The sequence below is a fragment of the Hyla sarda genome, chromosome 1, assembly GCF_029499605.1.
Source record: "Hyla sarda isolate aHylSar1 chromosome 1, aHylSar1.hap1, whole genome shotgun sequence".
NCBI classification, from domain to species: Eukaryota; Metazoa; Chordata; class Amphibia; order Anura; family Hylidae; genus Hyla; species Hyla sarda.
The window spans coordinates 5,017,330-5,031,976 of record NC_079189.1 but is presented as its reverse complement, the minus strand read 5'-3'; the positions used below and the strand labels follow the sequence as shown (position 1 = coordinate 5,031,976).

Below are 14,647 nucleotides of genomic sequence, written 5' to 3'. Positions count from 1 at the left end.
CTCTAATATACAGTTCTATGTAATATCATCACTCTCCTCTAATATACAGTCCTATGTAATAACATCACTCCCCTCTAATATACAGTCCTATGTAATAACATCACTCTTCTCTAATATACAGTCCTATGTAAGAACATCACTCTCCTCTAATATACAGTCCTATGTAATATCATCACTCTCCTCTAATATACAGTCCTATGTAATAACATCACTCCCCTCTAATATACAGTCCTATGTAATATCATCACTCTCCTCTAATATACAGTCCTATGTAATAACATCACTCCCTCTAATATACAGTCCTATGTAATATCATCACTCTCCTCTAATATACAGTCCTATGTAATATCATCACTCTCCTCTAATATACAGTCCTATGTAATAACATCACTCCCCTCTAATATACAGTCCTATGTAATAACATCACTCTCCTCTAATATACAGTCCTATGTAATATCATCACTCTCCTCTAATATACAGTCCTATGTAATATCATCACTCTCCTCTAATATACAGTCCTATGTAATAACATCACTCTCCTCTAATATACAGTCCTATGTAATATCATCACTCCCCTCTAATATACAGTCCTATGTAATAACATCACTCCCCTATAATATACAGTCCTATGTAATATCATCACTCCCCTCTAATATACAGTCCTATGTAATAACATCACTCTCCTCTAATATACAGTCCTATGTAAGAACATCACTCTCCTCTAATATACAGTCCTATGTAATAACATCACTCTCCTCTAATATACAGTCCTATGTAATATCATCACTCCCCTCTAATATACAGTCCTATGTAATAACATCACTCTCCTCTTATATACAGTCCTATGTAATAACATCACTCTCCTCTAATATACAGTCCTATGTAATAACATCACTCTCCTCTAATATACAGTCCTATGTAATAACATCACTCCCTCTAATATACAGTCCTATGTAATAAGATCACTCTCCTCTAATATACAGTCCTATGGAATAACATCACTCCCTCTAATATACAGTCCTATGTAATAACATCACTCCCCTCTAATATACAGTCCTATGTAATAACATCACTCCCTCTAATATACAGTCCTATGTAATATCATCACTCCCCTCTAATATACAGTCCTATGTAATATCATCACTCTCCTCTAATATACAGTCCTATGTAATATCATCACTCCCCTCTAATATACAGTCCTATGTAATAACATCACTCTCCTCTAATATACAGTCCTATGTAATATCATCACTCTCCTCTAATATACAGTCCTATGTAATAACATCACTCTCCTCTAATATACAGTCCTATGTAATAAGATCACTCTCCTCTAATATACAGTCCTATGGAATAACATCACTCCCTCTAATATACAGTCCTATGTAATATCATCACTCTCCTCTAATATACAGTCCTATGTAATAACATCACTCCCTCTAATATACAGTCCTATGTAATATCATCACTCCCTCTAATATACAGTCCTATGTAAGAACATCACTCCCCTCTTATATACAGTCCTATGTAATATCATCACCCCCCTCTAATATACAGTCCTATGTAATAACATCACTCCCTCTAATATACAGTCCTATGTAATAACATCACTCCCTCTAATATACAGTCCTATGTAATAACATCACTCTCCTCTAATATACAGTCCTATGTAATAACATCACTCTCCTCTAATATACAGTCCTATGTAATAACATCACTCCCTCTAATATACAGTCCTATGTAATAACATCACTCTCCTCTAATATACAGTCCTATGTAATAACATCACTCTCCTCTAATATACAGTCCTATGTAATAACATCACTCTCCTCTAATATACAGTCCTATGTAATAACATCATTCTCCTCTAATATACAGTCCTATGTAATATCATCACTCCCCTCTAATATACAGTCCTATGTAATAACATCACTCCCTCTAATATACAGTCCTATGTAATAACATCACTCTCCTCTAATATACAGTCCTATGTAATAACATCACTCCCCTCTAATATACAGTCCTATGTAATAACATCACTCCCCTCTAATATACAGTCCTATGTAATAACATCACTCCCCTCTAATATACAGTCCTATGTAATAACATCACTCCCCTCTAATATACAGTCCTATGTAATAACATCACTCCCCTCTAATATACAGTCCTATGTAATAACATCACTCCCCTCTAATATACAGTCCTATGTAATAACATCACTCCCCTCTAATATACAGTCCTATGTAATAACATCACTCTCCTCTAATATACAGTCCTATGTAATATCATCACTCTCCTATAATATACAGTCCTATGTAATATCATCGCTCTCCTCTAATATACAGTCCTATGTAATGACATCACTCTCCTCTAATATACAGTCCTATGTAATAACATCACTCTCCTCTAATATACAGTCCTATGTAATAACATCACTCCCCTCTAATATACAGTCCTATGTAATAACATCACTCCCTCTAATATACAGTCCTATGTAAGAACATCACTCTCCTCTAATATACAGTCCTATGTAATATCATCACTCCCCTCTAATATACAGTCCTATGTAATAACATCACTCTCCTCTAATATACAGTCCTATGTAATAACATCACTCCCCTCTAATATACAGTCCTATGTAATAACATCACTCCCTCTAATATACAGTTCTATGTAATAACATCACTCCCCTCTAATATACAGTCCTATGTAATAACATCACTCCCCTCTAATATACAGTCCTATGTAATATCATCACTCCCCTCTAATATACAGTCCTATGTAATAACATCACTCACCTCTAATATACAGTCCTATGTAATATCATCACTCCCTCTAATATACAGTCCTATGTAATAACATCACTCCCTCTAATATACAGTCCTATGTAATATCATCACTCCCCTCTAATATACAGTCCTATGTAATAACATCACTCTCCTCTAATATACAGTCCTATGTAATATCATCACTCCCCTCTAATATACAGTCCTATGTAATAACATCACTCACCTCTAATATACAGTCCTATGTAATATCATCACTCCCTCTAATATACAGTCCTATGTAATAACATCACTCTCCTCTAATATACAGTCCTATGTAATATCATCACTCCCCTCTAATATACAGTCCTATGTAATAACATCACTCTCCTCTAATATACAGTCCTATGTAATATCATCACTCTCCTCTAATATACAGTCCTATGTAATAACATCACTCCCTCTAATATACAGTCCTATGTAATAACATCACTCCCTCTAATATACAGTTCTATGTAATAACATCACTCCCCTCTAATATACAGTCCTATGTAATAACATCACTCCCCTCTAATATACAGTCCTATGTAATAACATCGCTCTCCTCTATCATACAGTCCTATGTAATAACATCGCTCTCCTCTAATATACAGTCCTATGTAATAACATCACTCCCTCTAATATACAGTTCTATGTAATAACATCACTCCCCTCTAATATACAGTCCTATGTAATAACATCACTCTCCTCTAATATACAGTCCTATGTAATAACATCGCTCTCCTCTAATATACAGTCCTATGTAAGAACATCACTCCCCTCTAATATACAGTCCTATGTAATAACATCACTCTCCTCTAATATACAGTCCTATGTAATAACATCGCTCTCCTCTAATATACAGTCCTATGTAATATCATCACTCCCCTCTAATATACAGTCCTATGTAATATCATCACTCTCCTCTAATATACAGTCCTATGTAATAACATCACTCCCCTCTAATATACAGTCCTATGTAATAACATCACTCTCCTCTAATATACAGTCCTATGTAATATCATCACTCCCCTCTAATATACAGTCCTATGAAATAACATCACTCCCCTCTAATATACAGTCCTATGTAATAACATCACTCTCCTCTTATATACAGTCCTATGTAATAACATCACTCCCCTCTAATATACAGTCCTATGTAATAACATCACTCTCCTCTTATATACAGTCCTATGTAATAACATCACTCCCCTCTAATATACAGTCCTATGTAATATCATCACTCTCCTCTAATATACAGTCCTATGTAATAACATCACTCTCCTCTTATATACAGTCCTATGTAATAACATCACTCCCCTCTAATATACAGTCCTATGTAATATCATCACTCTCCTCTAATATACAGTCCTATGTAATAACATCACTCCCTCTAATATACAGTCCTATGTAATATCATCACTCCCTCTAATATACAGTCCTATGTAATATCATCACTCCCTCTAATATACAGTCCTATGTAATAACATCACTCCCTCTAATATACAGTCCTATGTAAGAACATCACTCTCCTCTAATATACAGTCCTATGTAAGAACATCACTCCCCTCTAATATACAGTCCTATGTAATAACATCACTCTCCTCTAATATACAGTCCTATGTAATATCATCACTCCCCTCTAATATACAGTCCTATGAAATAACATCACTCCCCTCTAATATACAGTCCTATGTAATAACATCACTCTCCTCTTATATACAGTCCTATGTAATAACATCACTCCCCTCTAATATACAGTCCTATGTAATAACATCACTCTCCTCTTATATACAGTCCTATGTAATAACATCACTCCCCTCTAATATACAGTCCTATGTAATATCATCACTCTCCTCTAATATACAGTCCTATGTAATAACATCACTCTCCTCTTATATACAGTCCTATGTAATAACATCACTCCCCTCTAATATACAGTCCTATGTAATAACATCACTCTCCTCTAATATACAGCCCTATGTAATATCATCATTCTCCTCTAATATACAGTCCTATGTAATATCATCACTCTCCTCTAATATACAGTCCTATGTAATAACATCACTCTCCTCTAATATACAGTCCTATGTAATAACATCACTCCCTCTAATATACAGTCCTATGTAATATCATCACTCTCCTCTAATATACAGTCCTATGTAATAACATCACTCTCCTCTAATATACAGTCCTATGTAATAACATCACTCCCTCTAATATACAGTCCTATGTAATAACATTACTCCCTCTAATATACAGTCCTATGTAATAACATCACTCCCCTCTAATATACAGTCCTATGAAATAACATCACTCCCCTCTAATATACAGTCCTATGTAATAACATTACTCCCTCTAATATACAGTCCTATGTAATAACATCACTCCCCTCTAATATACAGTCCTATGTAATATCATCACTCTCCTCTAATATACAGTCCTATGTAATATCATCACTCCCTCTAATATACAGTCCTATGTAATAACATCACTCCCTCTAATATACAGTCCTATGTAAGAACACTCTCCTCTAATATGCAGTCCTATGTAAGAACTCCTCCCCCTCTATAAATCCATCGCTTCTCCTTATAACGAGCACATGGCTGTGAAGCCCCGCCCTTTCCCGTGACGCATTCACCCTGTCATCCGGGAGTCCCCGCCCCCACACCATGACGTCACCACCAGGAAGCTTCTCCACAGACACAGCAGCTGCAGTGGAGGTGAGTGAGGATGATGGGAGTCTCTGTCCATGGATCTCTCCTCATACTACAGACTACAACTCCCAGCATGCCCCAGGATTAACCCCATAGTGACCAGCCCTCTCCCTGTCTGTATCCTTTTATATCAGATGACTCTATCCTCCCATCATGTCTCCTTATTCCCCTGGTAACGACCTCTGACCCGGGCAGATTAACCCATTACATGCCGCCACCAGATCCGAACCGGACAAAAACGTACATACATACATACAATAAAGTGGGGCTTCACTGCCAGGGTGCCTCCAGCTGTTCCAAAACTACAACTCCCAGCATGCCCGGACAGCCGTAGGCTGTCCGGGCATGCTGGGAGTTGTAGTTTTGCAACACCTGGAGACATATTGTTTAAAAAAAAAAACTGCAATAAAAGCATAATAATCCCCCCTCCACGCATATGAAATAAAAAATAAAAAACTTATAAATTCTTTTTTATACAAAACTAAATAAATATATATATAAAGTGACATATTGTATCTGTCCGTAACAACCTGAGCAAATAAAAATATTTACACATTTTATTTTATCATTTATCCTGCAAGTTAAAGGGAGGGGTTATATATATATCTCCTCTATATACCGTATATGTGTGTATATATATCTCTCCTCTATATACCGTATATGTGTATATATATATATATCTCCTCTATATACCGTATATGTGTGTGTGTATATATATCTCCTCTATATACCGTATATGTATATATATATATCTCTCCTCTATATACCGTATATGTGTGTATATATATATATATATCTCCTCTATATACCGTATATGTGTATATATATATATATCTCCTCTATATACCGTATATGTGTGTATATATATATATCTCCTCTATATACCGTATATGTGTATATATATATCTCTCCTCTATATACCGTATATGTGTGTATATATATCTCTCCTCTATATACCGTATATGTGTATATATATATATATCTCCTCTATATACCGTATATGTGTATATATATATATATCTCCTCTATATACCGTATATGTGTATATATATATATATCTCCTCTATATACCGTATATGTGTATATATATATATATCTCCTCTATATACCGTATATGTGTATATATATATATATATCTCCTCTATATACCGTATATGTGTATATATATATCTCTCCTCTATATACCGTATATGTGTGTATATATATCTCTCCTCTATATACCGTATATGTGTGTATATATATATATCTCCTCTATATACCGTATATGTGTATATATATATATCTCTCCTCTATATACCGTATATGTGTATATATATATATATCTCCTCTATATACCGTATATGTGTGTATATATATATATATCTCCTCTATATACCGTATATGTGTGTATATATATATATATCTCCTCTATATACCGTATATGTGTATATATATATATCTCTCCTCTATATACCGTATATGTGTATATATATATATATCTCCTCTATATACCGTATATGTGTGTATATATATATATATCTCCTCTATATACCGTATATGTGTGTATATATATATATATCTCCTCTATATACCATATATGTGTATATATATATATATATCTCTCCTCTATATACCGTATATGTGTATATATATATATCTCTCCTCTATATACCGTATATGTGTATATATATATATCTCCTCTATATACCGTATATGTGTATATATATATATCTCTCCTCTATATACCGTATATGTGTATATATATATATCTCCTCTATATACCATATATGTGTGTATATATATATCTCTCATCTATATACCATATATGTGTATATATATATATATCTCCTCTATATACCGTATATGTGTATATATATATAAATCTCCTCTATATACCGTATATGTGTATATATATATATATATCTCTCCTCTATATACCGTATATGTGTATATATATATATATCTCTCTCCTCTATATACCGTATATGTGTATATATATATATATCTCCTCTATATACCGTATATGTGTATATATATATATCTCTCCTCTATATACCGTATATGTGTATATATATATATCTCCTCTATATACCGTATATGTGTGTATATATATATATATCTCCTCTATATACCGTATATGTGTGTATATATATATCTCTCCTCTATATACTGTCACGATGCCGGCTGGCAGGTAGTGGATCCTCTGTGCCAGAGAGGGATTGGCGTGGACCGTGCTAGAGGATCGGTTCTAAGTCACTACTGGTTTTCACCAGAGCCCGCCGCAAAGCGGGATGGTCTTGCTGCGGCGGTAGTGACCAGGTCGTATCCCCTAGCAACGGCTCAACCTCTCTGGCTGCTGAAGATAGGCGCGGTACAAGGGAGTAGACAGAAGCAAGGTCGGACGTAGCAGAAGGTCGGGGCAGGCAGCAAGGATCGTAGTCAGGGGCAACGGCAGAAGGTCTGGAATCACAGGCAAGGAACACACAAGGAACGCTTTCACTGGCACTAGGGCAACAAGATCCGGCGAGGGAGTGAAGGGGAAGTGAGGTGATATAGGGAAGTGCACAGGTGTAAACACTAATTGGAACCACTGCACCAATCAGCGGTGCAGTGGCCCTTTAAATCGCAAAGACCCGGCGCGCGCGCGCCCTAGGGAGCGGGGCCGCGCGCGCCGGGACAGAACTGACGGGGAGCGAGTAAGGTACGGGAGCCGGGGTGCGCATCGCGAGCGGGCGCTACCCGCATCGCGAATCGCATCCCGGCCGGAGGTGGTAACGCAGCGCCCCGGGTCCGTGGAACCGACCGGGGCGCTGCAGTGAGGGAAGTGTAGCGAGCGCTCCGGGGAGGAGCGGGGACCCGGAGCGCTCGGCGTAACAGTACCCCCCCCCTTGGGTCTCCCCCTCTTCTTGGGACCTGAGAACCTGAGGATCAGACTTTTGTCCAGGATATTGTCCTCAGGTTCCCAGGACCTCTCTTCTGGACCACAACCCTCCCAATCCACTAAAAAAAAAGTTCTTCCCCTGACCTTTTTAGAGGCCAAAATCTCTTTGACAGAGAAGATGTCCGAGGAGCCGGAAACAGGAGTGGGAGGAACAGATTTAGGAGAAAAACGGTTGAGGATGAGAGGTTTAAGAAGAGAGACGTGAAAGGCATTAGGGATACGAAGAGAAGGAGGAAGAAGAAGTTTGTAAGAGACAGGATTAATTTGACACAAAACTTTAAAAGGACCAAGATAGCGTGGTCCCAACTTATAGCTCGGGACACGGAAACGGACATATTTAGCGGAGAGCCATACCTTGTCTCCAGGGGAAAAAATGGGAGGAGCTCTTCTTTTCTTATCTGCGAATCTCTTCATGCGAGAAGAAGCCTGTAAGAGAGAATTTTGGGTCTCTTTCCATATGGTGGAAAGATCACGAGAAATTTCATCCACAGCGGGCAGACCAGAGGGCAAGGGGGTAGGGAGGGGGGGAAGAGGGTGACGGCCGTACACCACGAAAAACGGAGATTTGGAGGAAGATTCAGAGATTCTGAAATTATACGAGAATTCGGCCCAAGGTAGAAGATCTGCCCAGTCATCCTGGCGGGAGGAAACAAAATGTCGTAAATAGTCACCCAAGATCTGGTTAATTCTCTCTACTTGTCCATTGGATTGAGGATGGTATGCAGAAGAAAAATTTAATTTAATCTTGAGTTGTTTACAGAGAGCCCTCCAGAATTTAGACACAAATTGGACGCCTCTATCCGAGACGATCTGTGTAGGCAACCCGTGAAGACGAAAAATGTGTACAAAAAATTGTTTAGCCAACTGAGGCGCTGAAGGAAGGCCAGGAAGAGGGATGAAATGTGCCATTTTGGAGAATCGATCAACGACCACCCAAATAACAGTGTTGCCATGGGATGGGGGTAAGTCAGTAATAAAATCCATACCAATCAGAGACCAAGGTTGTTCGGGGACAGGTAGAGGATGAAGAAAACCAGCGGGCTTCTGGCGAGGAGTCTTATCCCGGGCACAGATAGTGCAGGCTCGCACAAAGTCCACCACATCAGTCTCTAGAGTCGGCCACCAATAGAAGCGAGAGATGAGTTGCACAGATTTCTTGATGCCCGCATGACCTGCGAGATGGGAGGAGTGACCCCATTTGAGGATCCCAAGGCGTTGGCGTGGAGAAACAAAGGTCTTTCCTGGAGGAGTTTGCCTGATGGAGGCTGGAGAAGTGGAAATCAGGCAGTCAGGAGGAATGATGTGTTGAGGAGAGAGTTCAATTTCAGAGGCATCTGAGGAACGAGAGAGAGCATCGGCCCTAATGTTTTTATCAGCAGGCCGAAAGTGAATTTCAAAATTAAATCGGGCAAAGAACAGAGACCACCTGGCCTGACGAGGATTCAGCCGTTGGGCAGACTGGAGGTAGGAGAGGTTCTTGTGATCGGTGTAAATAATAACTGGAAATCTTGATCCCTCCAGCAGATGCCTCCATTCCTCAAGTGCTAATTTAATGGCTAGAAGCTCTCGATCCCCGATGGAGTAGTTCCTCTCCGCCGGAGAGAAGGTCCTGGAAAAAAAACCACAAGTAACAGCATGCCCGGAAGAGTTTTTTTGTAGAAGGACAGCTCCAGCTCCCACTGAGGAGGCATCAACCTCCAATAGGAAGGGTTTAGATGGGTCAGGTCTGGAGAGCACGGGAGCCGAAGAAAAGGCAGACTTGAGTCGTTTAAAGGCGTCTTCCGCTTGAGGAGGCCAGGACTTGGGATCGGCATTTTTTTTTGTTAAAGCCACAATAGGAGCCACAATGGTAGAAAAATGTGGAATAAATTGCCTGTAATAATTGGCGAACCCCAAAAAACGTTGGATGGCACGGAGTCCGGAGGGGCGTGGCCAATCTAAGACGGCAGAGAGTTTATCTGGGTCCATTTGTAGTCCCTGGCCAGAGACCAAGTATCCTAGAAAAGGAAGAGATTGGCATTCAAACAGACATTTCTCTATTTTGGCATAGAGTTGATTATCACGAAGTCTCTGAAGAACCATACGGACATGCTGGCGGTGTTCTTCTAGATTGGCAGAAAAAATCAGGATATCGTCCAGATATACAACAACACAGGAGTATAGTAGATCACGAAAAATTTCATTAACAAAGTCTTGGAAGACGGCAGGGGCGTTGCATAGACCAAAGGGCATGACCAGATACTCAAAGTGTCCATCTCTGGTGTTAAATGCCGTTTTCCATTCATCCCCCTCTCTGATGCGGATGAGATTATAAGCACCTCTTAAGTCCAGTTTGGTAAAAATATGGGCACCTTGGAGACGATCAAAGAGTTCAGAGATGAGGGGTAGGGGGTAGCGGTTCTTAACCGTGATTTTATTAAGACCGCGGTAGTCAATGCAAGGACGTAGAGAGCCATCTTTTTTGGACACAAAGAAAAATCCGGCTCCGGCAGGAGAGGAGGATTTACGGATAAAGCCCTTTTTTAAATTTTCTTGGACGTATTCAGACATGGCAAGAGTCTCTGGGACGGACAGAGGATAGATTCTGCCCCGGGGTGGAGTAGTGCCCGGGAGGAGGTCAATGGGACAATCATAAGGCCTGTGAGGAGGTAGAGTCTCAGCTTGTTTTTTGCAAAAAACGTCCGCAAAGTCCATATAGGCCTTAGGGAGACCGGTTACATGAGGAAGCACAGGGACACGGCAAGGTTTACTGGGAACCGGTTTTAAGCAGTCCTTGGAACAAGAGGGCCCCCAACTCTTGATCTCCCCAGTGGACCAATCCAGGATTGGGGAATGGAGTTGAAGCCAGGGAAGTCCAAGAAGGATTTCAGAAGTGCAATTGGGGAGGACCAACAGTTCAATCCTCTCGTGATGAGATCCGATGCACATTAGAAGGGGCTCCGTGCGGAAACGTATAGTACAGTCCAATCTTTCATTGTTTACACAATTGATGAAGAGGGGTCTGGCGAGACTGGTCACCGGGATGTTGAACTTGTTGACGAGAGAGGCTAAGATGAAATTTCCTGCAGATCCAGAGTCCAAGAAGGCCACAGCAGAGAAGGAGAAGGCAGAGGCAGACATCCGCACAGGCACAGTAAGACGTGGAGAAGCAGAGTAGACATCAAGGACTGTCTCACCTTTGTGCGGAGTCAGCGGACGTCTTTCCAGGCGGGGAGGACGGATAGGACAATCCTTCAGGAAGTGTTCGGTACTAGCACAGTACAGGCAGAGATTCTCCATGCGGCGTCGTGTCCTCTCTTGGGGTGTCAGGCGAGACCGGTCGACCTGCATAGCCTCCACGGCGGGAGGCACAGGAACAGATTGCAGGGGACCAGAGGAGAGAGGAGCCGGGGAGAAGAAACGCCTCGTGCGAACAGAGTCCATATCCTGGCGGAGCTCCTGACGCCGTTCGGAAAAACGCATGTCAATGCGAGTGGCAAGATGGATGAGTTCATGTAGGTTAGCAGGGATTTCTCGTGCGGCCAGAACATCTTTAATGTTGCTGGATAGGCCTTTTTTAAAGGTCGCGCAGAGTGCCTCATTATTCCAGGATAATTCTGAAGCAAGGGTACGGAACTGTACGGCATACTCGCCAACGGAAGAATTACCCTGGACCAGGTTCAACAGGGCAGTCTCAGCAGAAGAGGCTCGGGCAGGTTCCTCAAAGACACTTCGAATTTCCGAGAAGAAGGAGTGTACAGAGGCAGTGACGGGGTCATTGCGGTCCCAGAGCGGTGTGGCCCAAGCCAGGGCTTTTCCAGACAGCAGGCTGACTACGAAAGCCACCTTAGACCTTTCAGTGGGGAACTGGTCCGACATCATCTCCAAGTGTAATGAACATTGGGAAAGAAAGCCACGGCAAAACTTAGAGTCCCCATCAAATTTATCCGGCAAGGATAGTCGTATTCCAGAAGCGGCCACTCGCTGCGGAGGAGGTACAGGAGCTGGCGGAGGAGATGATTGCTGGAGCTGTGGTAGTAACTGTTGTAGCATAACAGTCAGTTGAGACAGCTGTTGGCCTTGTTGCGCAATCTGTTGTGACTGCTGGGCGACCACCGTGGTGAGGTCAGCGACAACTGGCAGAGGAACTTCAGCGGGATCCATGGCCGGATCTACTGTCACGATGCCGGCTGGCAGGTAGTGGATCCTCTGTGCCAGAGAGGGATTGGCGTGGACCGTGCTAGAGGATCGGTTCTAAGTCACTACTGGTTTTCACCAGAGCCCGCCGCAAAGCGGGATGGTCTTGCTGCGGCGGTAGTGACCAGGTCGTATCCCCTAGCAACGGCTCAACCTCTCTGGCTGCTGAAGATAGGCGCGGTACAAGGGAGTAGACAGAAGCAAGGTCGGACGTAGCAGAAGGTCGGGGCAGGCAGCAAGGATCGTAGTCAGGGGCAACGGCAGAAGGTCTGGAATCACAGGCAAGGAACACACAAGGAACGCTTTCACTGGCACTAGGGCAACAAGATCCGGCGAGGGAGTGAAGGGGAAGTGAGGTGATATAGGGAAGTGCACAGGTGTAAACACTAATTGGAACCACTGCACCAATCAGCGGTGCAGTGGCCCTTTAAATCGCAAAGACCCGGCGCGCGCGCGCCCTAGGGAGCGGGGCCGCGCGCGCCGGGACAGAACTGACGGGGAGCGAGTAAGGTACGGGAGCCGGGGTGCGCATCGCGAGCGGGCGCTACCCGCATCGCGAATCGCATCCCGGCCGGAGGTGGTAACGCAGCGCCCCGGGTCCGTGGAACCGACCGGGGCGCTGCAGTGAGGGAAGTGTAGCGAGCGCTCCGGGGAGGAGCGGGGACCCGGAGCGCTCGGCGTAACATATACCATATATGTGTATATATATATATATCTCCTCTATATACCGTATATGTGTATATATATATATCTCTCCTCTATATACCGTATATGTGTATATATATATATATATATATATATCTCTATATACCGTATATGTGTATATATATATCTCTCCTCTATATACCGTATATGTGTATATATATATATATCTCTCCTCTATATACCGTATATGTGTATATATATATATATATATATATCTTCTCTATATACCGTATATGTGTGTATATATATATATATCTCCTCTATATACCGTATATGTGTATATATATATATCTCTCCTCTATATACCGTATATGTGTGTATATATATATATCTCCTCTATATACCGTATATGTGTATATATATATATCTCTCCTCTATATACCGTATATGTGTATATATATATATATATATATCTCCTCTATATACCGTATATGTGTGTATATATATATATATCTCCTCTATATACCGTATATGTGTGTATATATATATCTCTCCTCTATATACCGTATATGTGTATATATATATATATATCTCCTCTATATACCGTATATGTGTATATATATATATATCTCTCCTCTATATACCGTATATGTGTATATATATATATCTCTCCTCTATATACCGTATATGTGTATATATATATATATCTCCTCTATATACCGTATATGTGTGTATATATATATATCTTCTCTATATACCGTATATGTGTGTATATATATATATCTCCTCTATATACCGTATATGTGTGTATATATATATCTCTCCTCTATATACCATATATGTGTGTATATATATCTCTCCTCTATATACCATATATGTGTATATATATATATATATCTCCTCTATATACCGTATATGTGTGTATATATATATATATCTCCTCTATATACCGTATATGTGTGTATATATATATATATATCTCCTCTATATACCGTATATGTGTATATATATATATCTCTCCTCTATATACCATATATGTGTATATATATATATATATCTCCTCTATATACCATATATGTGTGTATATATATATATCTCTCCTCTATATACCGTATATGTTTATATATATATATCTCTCCTCTATATACCGTATATGTGTGTATATATATATATCTCCTCTATATACCGTATATGTGTGTATATATATATCTCTCCTCTATATACCATATATGTGTATATATATATATATATATCTCCTCTATATACCATATATGTGTATATATATATATCTCTCCTCTATATACCGCATATGTGTATATATATATCTCTCCTCTATATACCGTATATGTGTATATATATATCTCTCCTCTATATACCGTATATGTGTG

At 40.2% G+C, this 14,647-nt stretch overlaps 1 protein-coding gene across 4 annotated transcripts in view; it reads left to right on the top strand.

Moving 5' to 3' along the window:
• Positions 1–5,450: 5,450 nt before the first annotated feature.
• The window catches only part of LOC130276985 (oocyte zinc finger protein XlCOF22-like), a 65,920-nt gene continuing 56,723 nt past the window's right edge, over positions 5,451–14,647 (top strand). For 2 of the 4 annotated variants that reach the window (XM_056527370.1, XM_056527130.1), the window contains exon 1: positions 5,473–5,524. The gene's annotated coding sequence lies outside the window, so the exon portion shown is untranslated. Of the gene's footprint in view, positions 5,525–5,671; positions 5,691–14,647 lie in introns of those variants that run through there. The other 2 variants (XM_056527217.1, XM_056527299.1) reach the window with 2 other exon arrangements.